Source organism: Erinaceus europaeus, chromosome 5 (genome assembly GCF_950295315.1).
Source record: "Erinaceus europaeus chromosome 5, mEriEur2.1, whole genome shotgun sequence".
Lineage (NCBI taxonomy): Eukaryota > Metazoa > Chordata > Mammalia > Eulipotyphla > Erinaceidae > Erinaceus > Erinaceus europaeus.
In genome coordinates this window covers 93,344,928-93,358,920 of record NC_080166.1, presented here as the reverse complement: position 1 = coordinate 93,358,920, position 13,993 = coordinate 93,344,928, and the positions used below count along the sequence as shown (strand labels likewise).

At 38.1% G+C, this 13,993-nt stretch overlaps 1 long non-coding RNA gene across 1 annotated transcript in view; it reads left to right on the top strand.

Moving 5' to 3' along the window:
* The window catches only part of LOC132538715 (uncharacterized), a 496,566-nt gene that overhangs the window by 16,995 nt on the left and 465,578 nt on the right, over nucleotides 1-13,993 (top strand). The gene's annotated exons all lie outside the window — the stretch shown is intronic.

Here is a 13,993-nt window from a genome sequence, read left to right as displayed (position 1 = left end):
GATAAGATTTATAGACTTATTTATATGATTAAAACTTGAAACAATCAAATGTTCCCAAATAATGGGTTGGTCAAATAAAATGTTGGCCTGTACAATATTTAAGGTATGCTTTTTTCTTTTGTTTTATTTATAAAAAGGAAACACTGACAAAACCATAGGATAAGAGGGGTACAACTCTACACAATTCCCACCACCAGAACTCCATATCCCATCCCCTCCCTTGATAGCTTTCCTATGCTTTAGCCCTCTGAGAGTATGGACCCAAGGTCATTGTGGGATGCAGAAGGTGGAAGGTCTGTCTTCTGTAACTTCTTCCCTGCTGAACATGGGAGCTGACAGGTCAATCCATACTCCCAGCCTGTCTCTCTCTTTCCCTAGTGGGGCGAGGTTCTGGGGAAGCGGAGTTCCAAGACACATTGGTGGGGTTATCTGTCCAGGGAAGTCTGGTTGGCATCATGGTAGCATCTGGAACTTGGTGGCTGAAAAGAGAGCTAACATACAAAGTCATACAAGTTGTTGACTGATCATGAACCTAAAGGCTGGAATAGTTTAGATGAAGAATTGGGGGTCTCCGTTTTGTAGATAGCTAGTAGGCATATTTTAGTTGGATTCCAAAGAGTCTGTGGGCTATACTAGTTGTTGTTGTTTTTTCCCCTGAGTCTGAAATATGATATGCAGGTGGATCCAAATTATTGTCTGGGGAGATGATGTCATGGCTGGAAAAAGGACCAGAAAGCTGGATCTGGGAAGAGAGTAGCTCCCAAATATGGGAAAGGTGTATAAATATTGTTGACTATAAACCCCATCAATTTGATCTGATCTGGGGCCCATATTCAGCTTAGGAGCCTATGTGACGTCTACATCCCTGTAGATCCAAGCTCACATTCTGTGGTCTTGAGTAGGAATGTTCCAAGCTGCCCCAATATCAGTACCCATCTTCCTCAGAAGGTACACTTTCATTTCATCCATCCTGGTCACCATCGCTTACAGATAAATCCACTAATTAGAAGATGCTGGCAGCTTTAGATTAAGAATCTAGCCAGGCTTTGGGAGTTGCTCACACTTCTTTTCTATCTTGTTCCTGAACTGTTTTCATTTATATGCAGATTTCTGGTTTTTTAGTCCTCTGCCTGTCTTCTGGAATAGCATGCTGCCTCCTTTCCTCTATTGTCCAAATCCACATCAACACAGAGTTCTGAGCCTCTGTGCGTATAATCAGTCAGCATGGCTTGATTTGTCTTCCTCTAACTTTGCTTTTCTGGGTAATTGCCACTGCCTTTTTTTCTATCTAGTTATGAACAACTGCCTTGCATTTACAGTGAGTACAAGAACACATAAAACCATCCTATATTCAGTCAGATTATTTCAGATGTAATGAAAGAATTCATCTTTGGGTAAATTGCATTTTAGCTATAGAAGAAATCTCCATGAGCATTGTGTTTTTTTTCATAATCCTGTTACAGAAGGAAAGAGTTTGAGACAAAGAGGAACTAAACTGCTTTGTATAAAAATGTAAAAGGAGGACTGGGAGATAATTTACCAGATTGAGTACATTGTTTTACCAAGAGCGAGCCCCTGGATTCAAGCCTGAGCCTCACATTGGAGAAAGCAGGATGACACCAGGGGTGTTCCATGGATGATGAAATAATGCTTATGTATCTTTCCTCTCCCTTTCTTTTCCTTTTCCTCTCTTCATTCTCTAAATGAAAAAAATTTAGAAAATGGAAAAATGGAGCTCAGTGGTATGCATGAGGCCTTGAGACCATTTTCAGTCATATGAAAACCTAAAACAAATAAATGAGCATCCTGTTTTTGGGAGAAGAATTCAACAGTTCAGTTTCTCTTGTTTGGTGTCTGTGGTGAAAACATTGAGATTCTGAAGATGGGGTCAAGGACAGTGTTGCTGGAGGTGATACTTTATAAGCCTGAGCTAATAGAGCACAGTGGTCAGCAGGAGCTCTGTTGGAAGGACATAGGGAGACACACTTAAAAGCAGTGAGACTGCTTAGAACATAATTCCCTTATATTACTCTTAGGAAAACTTGCTACAGACTGCAGCCTAGTGTCAGCCATGACTTACGGAGTGAAGCTAGGTGTGGTTGCTTGTGTAGAGAAGACTAGAAAGAGAAAGTTAAAGTGTTAATCAGAGACAGAAGTGACCAGCAGAACTTGAGGAATGTAGGTATCCTTTGGTTATCCTAAACAAAGAATAGACAGAGGAAGGGAGTGTAATTGTAGCTATTTGAAGATACAGGGGAGAGAAATTTAGAAGGATCAACACTAGGGATATTTAGATTCTACTCTTACATCAACTATTCTCTAAAGTGGGCTTGTCAACCATGATTCAGACTGGAGAAATCTGAGCTAGGTTCAGGATTGGTGAATGTGGTGGTTTTGTGCACCAGGGTACCAGCTCAGACCCTATTTATTTTATATCAGGGCTGTAAAACCAGCTTCCATTGGAATCATGGAGTTTTGTATACAAAGAATAGGGTGGGTATTTGGGCCCAAGAGACAAGATAAAGTTTTGGGATGAGATGCTTCACTAAATAACAGCACATAGTAAGAGTAGATGAAACTTTTTTTTGTGATTTATTGCTGGGTAGTCTACATAAATTTATGTTAAGAGTAGTATCATTGAGTTGAAAGGACATAGATATGTCATTTAAAAAGCAGCTATAAAATAGTACTATCCCACTATCCCAGTTGAGAGTTTGAGGGTTTTCAGCTTAAATGCTCATACTTAGACATTTAGAGACATCTAAAACCACTTTTACATGAAGATGAATGATGTTGTTACCAGATTCCTCCTACTCTCCACCACTAATCCTTACATTCTTGCCCTCAAATTGGCAAAAGTTCTATGATGCCAGATATGCAGCATGGTAAGCAGAGGTAGAATGCTCATTTAAGTGAAAGTACACTAAAAAAAAGAGAGAAAGAGGAAATGTATGCAAGTGGGAAATCTCTCAGAGAGAAGTGCCAGATATCTTTTATACTTCCAATAACTAGTAACTACTCAGGGCAAACAGGTATGCTTCTTTCTCTCATTTCTATCACCCATTTTCCCAATACATTTTAAAGAAATGAGGAAAAAAAACAGCAACAACAAAACAGACAATATACCTCTAATGGGGTGGGGTGGAGATGTTCCTAAGAAAGAACAAGAGTTAAAAAGAGAGTAAAATGTAGATCTTTGGGATTTTTTGTAGTCTTTTTCTTCACTGTCTGTGACTGGCCAATTTATTTTTATGTAGATCTGCTCATTCCTTGTGATTCAATCAGATGAATGTGGAAAACAACTGTGTCAAGTCATGGTGTTAGTAGGCAGTATTAGGTCAGGTAAGTGACTGTTACGTTATTTCCTGGCTGAGTCATTGTGTATGGTTTCCACCACTGAGGTCTGGGACATGGCTCCGTCTTGACTTCTATGTCCTCTTGTGACATTAACCTGGGAAAGTTTGAAGTTCCAACTTCCTTCTCTCGCTCTCTTTTATTTATTTTAAACTTTATTAGTGATTTAATAATGATTAACAGGATTGTAGGATAAGAGGGGTACAATTCCATATAGTTCCCACCACCAGAATTCAGCACCCCATCCCGTCCATTGGGAACTTCCCTATTCTTTATCTCTTTGGGGGTATGGACCAAAATTTCTCATGAGGTACAGAAAGTAGAAGGTCTGGCTTCTGTAATTGCTTCTCTGCTGAAAATGGATGTTGGCAGGCCAGTTCATACCCCCAGCCTATCTCTATCTTTCCCTAGTGAGGTAGGGTTCTGGGGAGGTGAGGTTCTAGGACACGTTGGTGAGGTCATCTGCCCAGGGAAGTCAGGATGGTGTCATGGTAGTGTCTGCAACTTGGTGGCTGAGAAGCATTAAGACATAAAGCACGACAATTGTTTAGTAATCAAGAACTTAAAAGAGTAGAGCAGATTTAAGATTTCCATTTCCTGCCCTGCCCTTCCTCATATCAGTGGAGACTATTGAGCAAATACTGGGACTCTAATTATAGAATAAGTTTCACTATGGACAACCCTCTGTTTTGTGAGAAAACATAAGTTTCAACAGGAATTGTCTCCCTGTTAGTTTTTGGTTAATTTATATGTGGTAGTGAAGAAAACCTTCTATGAGAAATTTTTGTAAAAGAGGAAATTTTAGAGCAAAGTGTGTTTAATTCCCTTACAACAATCTTAGTGACTAGGGAGGTTGTTTAGTGGGTAGAGTGCACACTTTGCAAACCTGATGCCCTGGGTTTGATCACTGGCTCTGAATATGATCAAATAGCATGCTACTCTTTCTTTCATCAAATGGATAGCTATAGTACTAATAGCCATAAAAACTTCTCCTCTTAGGGCATTATCTAACTGCCATCTTTATAGCTATTTCTCTGAGTTTTTATGCAACAAAATAAAGTAAAATTTCAACACAGAAGATTCAAAACTTTAGTAAGACATCAAGAAAGAACATTTTAGATGTCACAGGGGTGATGAGTGAAGTGCAGGACCTGAATGTTGGGACCTAGGTTTGTTCCCTGGCATTGTATTTGATGGAGCCATGCTCAGTTGTGTCTGGTTGTTTATCAGTTTCCTCCTCCTTCCACACCCCCCTTCACTCTTTTTCTCATTTTATTCCTCCTTCAATTTCTTCCTTCACCTTTCTCTTGAAATAAACAAATATTTGATAAAAGGAAAGATTTTAAACAGATATTTGAGAATCTTTCAGAGTCAATATTAATTTTATATGTATATACTTTATTGTCTGTATTTCTCTGTGTGTATTCATGAACTTTTCTTTATAAATATGTTAAACCTTAAATGGAATTGTGTAAATGTATAAGAAGGGCTTAGGCTATAAGGACCGTAAGGGGAAAAATCTGAACTATTAATTGTGGGCGGAACTATAAAAGCATTACTTAAACATAATCAGCTCATTTTATTGGGAAACAATTTTCCAGGTGTTGGAACATCAAGGTTGTTATAATTTAGTCTCTAAATAAGTGAAAATTATTGTTTTAAACTGTTTTCATAAGCATAAAATAACTCATTAGAGTTTCTTAATTAACTAGCAAATACTGAGTGATTACCCATGGTTTATACTGCCTTGAAGTAATAGGTGTTTGTTAAATGAAGAATAAAATGGATGGATGCCTTATTTGAGTAAGTCTAACAAGTTTTAAAAACAGAATTGGTTTATTCACTTTTAAAAGACAATATATTTAATGTAGTCTTGCTCTTCTCAACCTATATTTAGATAGAGATTTATCTTGGAACTTAATAGGAATGCAGTCCAGTATTTCAGCAGCAAAGGTCTAGTTTTCTTTTGAAGTTCCCATCTCAAACCAGCAATTGTTTTTCAGATGATTAAGTCCTCAACTCAGGGAAATTTTATTCTACTGTTTTCTTGAGTCAGTTCTCTCTCTCTCTCTCTCTTACTTCTTCTTCTGGACATATAGTTGGAAGATAATGTTTCTTGTATATATGACTCTACTTGATGGTTTTTTAGTATCTGACATATTTTTGTACTTCTGTACAATGTTATGATAAGATTGCATGACTCCCAATGACTAATCCTACCCTTATTTGTGGCCATTCTGCTATTCAGTTCTTTTAGTAAGTTCCTTATTTTGGTAATCATGTTCCTGTTTTACGAGAACATATTATTGTTCTTTGGTTAATGTTTTATACCGAAGCAATGTCTTTTTTTTTTCCTCTAGGGTTATTGCTGGGGCTCATAGCCTGCTTCTGTGGCCATTTTTTTTGTATAGGACAGAGAGAAATTGAGAGGGGAAGAGAAGATAGTAAGGGAGAAAAGCATCTGCAGAGCTGCTTTTCTGCTTGTAAAGCTACCCCCCTTTGGTGGGGAGCTGGGGGTTCAACCAGAACTTTTTGCGCTGGTACTTAAACTTAGTATAACGTGTGCTTAACCTGGTGCAACCCAACCCCCTCGGTTTCTTGTTTATGAATACTGAAAGTAATTTCTTTGTGAAAATTAGATGAAGAACTAAATATTTCTTCCTCTGTCATTCACAATGCTTCTTCATTTTGATGCTTTTCTCTCATGATGTTAGTTTACTTCATGTTTACACATGTTAAGTACCACATAAGTAGAATGAACCTTTGGTATTGGAATACACCATTGACTATCTGTGATGAATGTTCTTTTGTGTTTTAACTTCCCGGTCTAGAATGACCATCCATAGGTTTGACTATCATTTGATCTTCTTAATCAGATCTTCAGGGAGCTCCTAAACTTAGCTAAAGTGAGAAGTGCTTACTGGTCAGGGTACAAAAATAGGAGAGCTAGTATGGTCAACCATGCTTGAGCATTTTAGTTTTTAAAAATATATAGATATGTATATATTTATTGTAACTTAACTTTATAAGACAGAGAAATTGAAATAGAAGACATAGACAGATATAAAAAGGACACCTGCAGCACTGCTTCACCATTTGTGAAGATTCCCCCTTGCAGGTGAGGACCAGGGGATTGAATTTGTGTTCACATGTACAGTGATGTGTGAACTCAACCAGGTGTGGCACTACCTGGTTCCTGGATATTATGGTCTTAATATAATAGAAAAATATCTACAGTATATATAATTCAAAGAGAGAGCTTTAAGTTTACTCACTGTCATCTACTTTGGTAGGACTTGTGGGCCAAGCTACAAGATCATATGTGACCTCTAGCTTATCTGCTGAGATTAGTGTTCACCATTGGTTTAATCATTATGACCAGGAATGCTGGGGTATTATGGGACTTGTGTGATTACTTAGTCTTTAGAGGGGCACCACAAGCATGTCTTACATTATTTGACTTTGGTTCTCAGGTATTATGACATTCCCCACATAATTTTTATTATCTACTCCACCTTATTTTTCATATGGCATTTACTACCCATTTAACTGAGCATAGACTATTCAAAGACATTTATTAATTTCACAGTTTTTTAAAAATATTTATTTATTCCCTTTTGTTGTCCTTGTAAGTTTTCTTGCTGTAGTTATTATTGTTGTTGTTACTGATGTCTTTGTTGTTGGATAGGACAGAGAGAAATTGAGAGAGGAGGGGAAGACAGAGGGAGAGAAAGATAGACACCTGGAGACTTGCTTCACTGCTATGAAGTAATTCCCCTGCAGGTGGGGAGCCTGGAGCTTGAACCCAGATCCTTACACTGGTCCTTGGGCTTTTTGCCACATGCGCTTAACCCACTGTGCTACCACCCGGTTCCAGATTTCACAGTTCTCTTATTCCTTCTACATTTGTATATTTTACTCATAGAATTCTAAAAATTCATAAAATTAGAAGAGGAGAAATGAAGGAAGAGGGAGACAGAGATGAAAGGAGAGAGAGAGAGATCGAGATCACAAGGAGACACTGAATTGTTGGTCTACTTCTAATTCTGCTTCTAAGACTTTCTGTTTTGATTATCACGTTAGGTTCACTGCATTGCTTAACGCTGTGGTCTATTTACATAATAATTGTTTTGTTTGAGACCTGCTCTGGTTTAATCCCCACTGGTTCGAGCTCAGGGGTTCCTCCTGATACATGATCAGATTCCTAAGACTGGCTGTTTATTTTTTTAGATCTTGACTTTTCAGTAAGCTTAAAGCTAACCTTGCTCCTCCCTCCCCAGAGTCCTTTGCTTTGATGCAATATACTATGTCCAATCCATGTTTCACTTTGTGCTCTCCCTCCCAGTCCCAACTTTATTAAGTCCTGCTAATAAGTAGGATCATCTTATATTCATCCTTCTCTTTTTAGCTTATCTCTCTCAACATGATGTGCTCAAGTTTCATTCAAGAGGATGTAAAGGAAACAACTTCATCATTTTTAACAGCTGTAGTTTTCCATCATGTGTGTATACCACAATTTATTATTTTTATATTACAGAATTACATGTCAATAATTCACACCAGCTTGAATCCATACCATTCCTGCCACCAGAATTCTGAATCTTCAGTCTCCCCCTGAAATCCACCATAGTTCCTGTAAGGTTGTAGACATGGGCCAACCATCGCCTCTACAACTATCTGTCTACATTTGTACATAATTGCTGCTTTTCTTCCTGATTCAATCTTCTCTTCCCCTCCAAGCCAATCATGAGAATATAACTACCTCCACATGTCTCTCTCCTTTTCCTTCTCTCTCTCTGGGGACTGATGGTGCCGGAGTTCAGAGTCCTCTTATCTTCCTCCTATCACTTTTCCCCTTCTGGGAGTATGGATCAAGGTTGTTTTGGGGGGAGCAGAAGGTAGGAGTTCTGGCTTCTGTAATTGCTTCTCTGCTAAGCATGGGTGTTGACTGCTTGATCCATACCCCCAGTCTGTTTCTGTCTTCTCCTAGTGGATGAGAGCTCTGGAGGTGCAAGGATCCAGGACTCATTGGTGAGGTTGTCTGCCCAGAGAAGTCAGGGTGGAGTTATGGTAGCATCTGTAACTGGGTGTCTGGAAGGTGGCATGACCTAAGTTGAGACAAAATATTTAATGAACAGGAACCAAAATGTAGGATTAGAGTAGATGAGATTAGGGATTTTAGGGTAGAAGAAAGCTAGAAAATTCATTTTAGGTATGTTCCTGGGGGCAGCCAACTATTGTAGCTTCGTTTGAGTTTGGTAGCTAGCTTGAAATTGCATAAGAATATTGTCTGAGAGAATGGTGTCAGAGTAGAGAAAAAGGGCTAGCAAGTTGGATTAGGGCAGAGAGTAGCTCCCATTCTTGAAAAAAAAATTCTGTGGCTAAAATTAACAATTTACCTCCATCCACCTATTCTAGGGCATATACATTTAGCACCAGAGCCTGTGTAACCTCTAAATCCCTAATGGTCTGAGCATATAGCTCATGGTCACATCTGAGGAACATTGCAGGCTACACTCATTTCAGGACCAGTCTTTTTCAGGTGGCAGGGTAGGATACCCGCAGTCTCCCTTTTCAAAGGAGGAAAGACTGGGGCTATCTTCTGAAGGGAAACTGGGGCTATCCCTACTGTTGTTGCTTTATGGTGAGGACAAGGTCCTGGGAGGGCCCACAAAATGCTATTCCTTATTGAAGCGACCAGTGGTGTTGGAGAGAGGGACCCTTAAAGGGTCTAGGCCCATCATATATGTATGGGAATCCAAGAATTCCCTAACTAGGGCCCCAGATAATCAGATGGTGTGATACTGGGCCAGCTTCTTGCCCTTATCCAATTTTTGTAGTCCTCTATCAGATGATCTTAGATTTTTCTCTCAGTTGTTTAGGTATTGAGTATCATTTGTTGAGCCTAGCCAGAGTTAAGTTTTTGGGATCTGTCTTCTTTGGGCCTTTCTGCTGGGCTGCCCAGTTAATTTGGTCTAAGTTCAATCAATTAGAGAATTATTATGCCTTCTTTAGGCTCTTCAGCCATTATAGAGCACTTAGAATTTGAGTTATATAGTTGTTCCTTGCTTATTATACCCCCCCTTTTTTTTTAGCCACTCACCTGATGTTGGACATCTGGGTTACTTCCAAGCTTTGGTGATTACAAATTGTGCTGCTATGAACATAGCATACATAGATACATAGATATTTTCTCATAGATGTTTCTTTTTCCTTTGGGTAAATCCCCAGGAGAGAAATTGCTGGGTTGTAGGTGAGGTCTATTTTTAGTGTCCTGATATATCTCCAGATTGCTTTCCACAATGGTTGGAAAATTTTGCACTCGCATCAGCAGTACAGAACTGTCATTTTTCTACACATGCTCTTCAACACTTGTCATTTCTGTCCTTTCTGATGAATGACATTTTCACAAGTGTAAAATGGTATTGCATTATTGTTTTTATTTGCTTTTCTCTGATGATTAGTGACTTTGAGAACTTCATTATATATCTGTTGGCACTCTGGATCTCTTCCTCAGTGAAATTTCTGTTCATGCCCTGGCCCCAGTTTACTAAACTTTTTATGTATTTTGGTTATTAGTCCTTCGTCTGATGTGCATTGTGTAAATATCTTCTCCAGGGCTGTAGGATGTCTTTCTTTTTGGGTGTGGTACCCTTTGCTATGAAGAAGCTCTTCAGTTTGATGTAGTTCCATTGGTTTATTTTCACTTTTATTTTCTCTGCTGTTGGATTTGAATCCTTAAAGGCTTTTTTGAAGTATAGGTCACGAAGTATCCTGTCAATGTTTTCTATGTATTTGATAGTTTCTAGCCTAATGTCCATATCCTTGGTCCACTTGGAATTGACTTTTGTGCATGGTGATAAGTGATGGTTAAATTTCACCTGCTTACATGTTTCAATCCAATTTTCCCAACACCATTTGTTGAAGAGACTCTCCTTTCACCATTTAATGGCTTGAGCGCCCTTGTCAAAAGCTAGTTGGCTGTAAGTGTGGGGGCATATTGTTGGATCTTCAGTTTTATTCCAGTGGTCTCTGTGTATATTTTGCTTCCAGTACCAGGCAGTTTTGATTATAGTAGCCCTGTAGTATAGCTTGAGGTCAGGTAGTGTAATGCCTCCAGTCTTGTTCCTCTTTCTTAAGATTGCTTTGGCAATCTTGGGGATTTTTTGGTTCTAGATAAATGTTTGTAATAATTTTTCTTCTCTTCCTTTAAAGAAATTCATTGGTACCTTGATGGGGATGTCACTAGATCTATGTACAGCTCTGGGCAGAATGGTCATTTTGACCATGTGAATCCTTCTAACCGATGACCATGGAATGCCTTTCCATTTCTTTGTAACTCTATTTTCTTGAAGAGTGATTCATAGTTTTTAGTGTATAAGTTATTTATTTCTTTTGTTAGTTTTATTCGCAATTATTTGATTGTTTTTGCTACTATAGTGAAGAAGATTGATTTCTGTATCTTTTTTTTTTTCTCATTTAGCATTTGCACAGAGGAATGACATTGATTTCTCTATTGATTTTGTAGCCTAATACTTTATCATATTGTTCAATAATATCCAGTAGATTTCTACGGAACTCTTTAGGGTTTTGTATATATACAATCATGTCATCTGCAAATTGGGATAGTTTAACTTCTCTTCTAATCTGTATCCCTTTGATTACTTTCTCTTGCCTAATTGCTATGGCTAGGACTTCCAAGGCATTGTTGAATAGTAGTGCTGATAATGGGATGCCCTGCCTTGTACCTGACTGGAGAGGAAATCCTTTCAATTTTTCACTGTTATGTATGATGTTAGCTGTTGGATTACTATTCAACTAATTTGAGGAATTTATCATCTATTACTATTTTTAATAAATAATTTGATTATGAAAGGATGTTGAATTTTGTCAAAGGCTTTCTCTGCATCTATTGAAATGATCATATGATTTTTGGTTTTATATTTGTTGATATGGTGAATCACATTTATGGACTTATGTATGTTGAATGACCTTGAATTTCTGGGATAAAACTTACTTGCTCATGGTGCATGATTCTCTTAATATATTTCTGTATGCAGTTGGCTAGAATTCTGTTGAATCTAAGCGCCATTGTTAATCAGGGATATTGGTCAGCAGTTTTCTTTTTTTGTTGTGTCTCTGTCTGCTTTAGGTATCAATGTGCTATTGTCTTCATAAAAGGTGTTATGGAGAATCCTTGTGTATTCAATATTTTGGAAGAGCTTGAGCAGTACTGGTAGTAGTTCATCTTTAATGGTTTTGTAGAATTCATTTGTAAACCCATCTGGGCCCGGACTTTTATTGTTGGGGAGGTTTTTGACTACTGTGCTGATTTCTTTGGCTGTAATTGATCTGTTCATGTTTTGCATTTCCTCTTGGTTTAATCTGGGGAGTGTGTATCTTTCTAAAAAATGTATCTGGGGGTCAGGCGGTAGTGCAGTGGGTTAAGCGCATGTGGCACAAAGCGCAAGGACTGGTGTAAGGATCCAGGTTTGAGCCCCCAGCTTCCCACCTGCAGGGGGGTCGCTTCAGGAGTGGTGAAGCAGGTCTGCAGGTGTCTATCTTTCTCTCCCCCTCTCTGTCTCCCCCTCTTCTCTCGATTTCTCTCTGTCCTATCCAACAACAACGACATCAATAATGACAACAATAATAAACACAACAACAATAAAACAAGGGCTACAAAAGGGAAAATAATAGCTTCCAGGAGCAGTGAATTTGTGGTGCAGGCATCAAGTCCCAGCAATAACTCTAGAGGCAAAAAAAAATGTATCTGTCTCTTCCACATTTTCTAGTCTCGTGGCATATAGTTTTTCACAGAAGCTTCATATGATGCTTTGGTTTTCTTTGGTGTCAGTTGTGATCTCTCCCCTATCATTCATGATACAATTTATTTGGTTCTTCTGCCTTTGTTTTTTAGTGAATCTGGCCAAGGGTTTGTTGAAACCCTTTCAAAAAAACCAGCTCTTAGCTTTGTTGATGTTTTGTATGTTATTTTTAAAATTTTTTATTTATAAAAAGGAAACACTGACCAAACCATAGGATAAGAGGGATACAACTCCACACAACTCCCACCATCAGAACTCCGTATCCCATCCCCTCTCCTTATAGCTTTCCTCTTCTTTTTCCCTCTGGGAGTATGGACCCAGGGTCATTATGGGGTGTGGAAGGTGGAAGGTCTGGCTTCTGTAATTGCTTCCCTGCTGAACATGGACATTGGCAGGTCGATCCATACTCCCAGCCTGTCTCTCTTTCCCTAGTGGGGCAGGGCTCTGGGAAAGTGGGGCTTCAGGACTGTTCTATTGTTTTTAATGTTTTTAATTTCTGCTCTAATTTTTGTTATTTCACGCCATCTGCTTGCTTTAGGTTTCTTCTGTTCTCCTTTTTCTAATTCTTTCAGGTGCGAAGCCAGGTTGTTATTTATCTGTTTTCTTGTTTCCTTATGTGTGCCTTTATGGTTATGAATACTGCTTTAATACTGCTTTAGCTGTGTTCCAGATATTCTGATAGCTTGTGTTGTTATTATTTATATTCAGGAAAATTTTAATTTCCTCTTTCACCCAACATGTACTGTTGTGTTTCCATATTTTGTGGTACTCTCTAGCATTCTGTTTCTTGATGAATATTAATTCAACTCCAGTATGGTCTTGGAAGATATTTGGGATGATTTTGAATTTATTGATGCTGTCCTTGTGGCTTAGCATATGGTCTACTCATGAGAACGTCTCATGTGGGTTTGAGGAGAATGTATATTCCACTCTTTTAGGATGGAGAGATCTATAGATGTTCACTAGGTCTAGTCTATTCATCTCATCATATAATTTTCTTGTTTCCTTATTGATTTTTTACCTGGTTGATCCATCTTCTTGAGAGAATAATGAGTTAAAATCTCCTACTACTATTGTATAGCTATCAATGTATCTTCTTAGGTATATCATTAACTGCTTTACATATTTTGCTGCCCCTTCATTTAGAGCATAGATGTTGATTATTGTGAGCTCTTCTTGATTGACTGATCCCCTTAACATTATGTAGTGGCCATCCTTGTCTTTTATTACTTTAATTGTTTTGAAGTTCAATGAAGAGGGATTTTAAATAACTTTTTTTTGTTATTTGTGAAATAGCTTATTTTTGATCAACAAAGGAATACTATGCTAAATTTAGAGCACAGTGTACTAGACATTTCTGGATTTTAAAGTTTTCTCCCCAATACATCAGCTTTTCTGTCAGTGTTGTGATCTGTACTAAGACTGTTACAAAAATAAGACAATCTCTGGGCATCAAGGGAAATGGTTACTAATAAGCAAAACTCACTATTGTTATTATTCAATGAGTGAGAAGTTCCTTTAGTTGAAGTTTGTCATGACTCATTAAAAGTATACAAATTAGCTATGAATTTCAGCATCTTAGAATTTCTTCAAAATTATAGAAATATGTGTAGAATGAAAGTAACAATTTGTGATATTAGACTTGGTGTTTTCCTGATGACTTATTGAGTTCTGCCACATGGAATTCCTACTTAGCTCTGCTCCTTCCTATCTCCTATCTACCTCTATATGCCTTCATATTTGTAAAGAACATTACTCTTTTTTCCCCCTGAAGCTCAACATTTATTATCTCAATTTGTTTCTGAGTTTGGTGA